At 39.3% G+C, this 2,564-nt stretch overlaps 1 pseudogene; it reads right to left on the bottom strand.

Moving 5' to 3' along the window:
- Positions 1-798: 798 nt before the first annotated feature.
- Positions 799-1,626, bottom strand: LOC110444320 (annotated as a pseudogene).
- Between the last annotated feature and the right edge of the window lie 938 nt (positions 1,627-2,564).

Raw genomic sequence — 2,564 nt, 5'->3', positions numbered from 1 at the left:
CACAAGAGAAGATAACTCTGCAATACGCAAAGACGGAATAGCAAATGTTGTTTTAGATTCATAACAACATTTAACTTCTCAATGCATTGCAATGGATGGATGCATAGCAAATGTAAATATATAAAAATTATCCTGGACGCAGTATTTTTTCCTATATATCCAGATTGAATACACAATAGTTCCGAATATGAAAAGTTTGTGACATAACAACACCTGGAAGAGAATTCCAATTGTTTACAATCCGCTCACTTAAAGAATAAATCCTTGTGTTCAGCCCACTCCTTTTCTTAGAAGTGCTAGACTGTGTCCTGTTGCTCTTTTGTTATTGTTTTGAATTAACGATCCCTCTGTGACTAGCATAACAAATTATACAGAAAAATAAATTAAATTCATTCAAGGGAGTGTTTCCATTTCTTTAATACAATTTTTCAGTATTTCTACCTAAATATTTCTGAATAAAATGTATTTGTGATCAAATAAATCCCACATAGCCCTTCTCGAGGGACATAACCCATTTTGTCCGACAAAACCCTTTTTGTCGGACAAAACCCTTTTTATCGGACAAAACCACTCTTTTGGGACATAACCCATCTGTGGAACAGGGCCCCTCTGGTGCTACATTACCCCTGTAGTGGAACATAGTTACTCTGGTTGAATATAGCCCTTTGTCTTAACATAACTCTGTAAACCCTTTAGAAGGACATAGCCCCATACATATAATGATAAGACTAGACTTGTTAGTCTCTATGATCCTATCAACAGGATAGGACACCTGTGGTCAGTCTTGACCACCCGTACCTGGTTTATGGCCTGGGTACACTTCTTGTGCACATACACGAGACCAGATTCTATGTAACGTTTGAATAGCTCCAGCAGATATTCAGACGTCTCCGGCTTCATCTTCTCGGAGAATTGTGTGATCCATGTCTGAGCGTACGGCATCCACTTCAGCTCTTCCGCGTCAATGAACACCATGCCGCAGCGGCTAACAGTGGCAGGGGAGGCCACCGCCAAGTCCTGAACCTCGAACAACATGTGTATAAACGGGGTGAACTTGATACGTTCACTGTTAGCGAGACACAACATCTTGTTATCGTCCAGGACAGTGTTCATGTTCTCAATCCAGAGGGCGTCCACGGGGCCGTCACACACGACCCACTGGTGGTCCTCAGACGTGTCCTGTCATAATACACAGCACATTTACATATATAAGGGTGGAATATATAATGACTCAATATTTTTCTGCAGCATTGCCAACATAAATTTTTCAGACCATAAATTATTCAAAAAGCGAAAATGCAAAAACAAGTTTATACAAAAATATTTCATTACTTTTCAGTTCAGATAGAAAAAAAAACAAGAAAATAAAAATAAAAAAATGAAGCGACTGAGTAGGCATATACGCATGATGCATGTTACAGACTTGGAAAATTAGGTTACCGTGACACACTTCCTGACGGTGATGGCCATGAGACCATCGGCCCACTCTAGCGTGAGTTTGTTGATGCCTCCGTACAATTCCTCCATAGTGATGGCTTTGGGGTTCATCACATATGTGTGCACGGGCTGGTAGAAATCATTGGCCTCTTTGGCGGTGTGGAGATTTGTCAGGGTATCCCCAAGTACCTAAAACAGAACGGAAAAATATATAGAGGTTACCAAACGAATGATGGATTGTTATCATGTCTATCTAACTTCAGTCAGTTAATCTGCATATTGTATGAAGACACAAGGCTTACCGTGGTCATTAATCATCACAAGTTTGGGGATCTGCATGGTCGAAAAGCATTGTTGCATGACGTCATAAATGAAAATGACGTCGAAAAGCATTGTTGCATGACGTCATAAATCAAAGATTGACCAATAAAATCACGTCTAGGGTGTTACCCACTAGTGAGTAACCTAGACTTGTTTACACCAACTTCCAGCAGGTTTATCCAATGAGTCACGAGTGAGGAAACGTACATGGTTGTGGGTTGACTCGGAAGAAACTGAGTTCTGGTTACGTAAAAAACGGTCACATGCTGCTGACTGTGGTATTACTACCTACGTGGCGACATGTTCGTGTAACACAGGAGACCACAGCTCCATTCCTGGAGAATAGCTCCTCCGTCAACTTTATCAAAATATTTGATGATAATGTGATTCATGACGTTATTTACAAAGATAATGGCCTGTATTCATGAAATCATTCTCTCACATAAGCATTGATTCTGTGTGCAAGCCCACCTTGTTGCAACTTTATAAATCATGTAAAACCGTAAAAAAATGTCAAGCGTAAACACCCAAAACACTTTTTGACTTTAAGTCTTCAAATTCTTCTATATCATTGAAAAATTGTGGAATTTTTTATCATCTGAACAAGACATTTGGCTTGAGGACAGAATCAGAGTTTAAGCATGGGAATGGTTTCATGAATACATGGCCAGATTGTACAAGGAAGAAAGTAAAGATATAATGAAATAATACAGAGATATATACCGGGCTAGATTAACCCCTGAATTAACTCATTCACCCTTAACTTTCATAATGAACTATTCCAACCTTTGAAATGGAAGAGTTCA

Source organism: Mizuhopecten yessoensis, unplaced genomic scaffold (genome assembly GCF_002113885.1).
Source record: "Mizuhopecten yessoensis strain PY_sf001 unplaced genomic scaffold, ASM211388v2 hete_36093110, whole genome shotgun sequence".
In the NCBI taxonomy this organism is placed as follows: domain Eukaryota; kingdom Metazoa; phylum Mollusca; class Bivalvia; order Pectinida; family Pectinidae; genus Mizuhopecten; species Mizuhopecten yessoensis.
The sequence above is the reverse complement of the archived record's forward strand: the minus strand, read 5'-3'. Positions and strand labels throughout refer to the sequence as shown.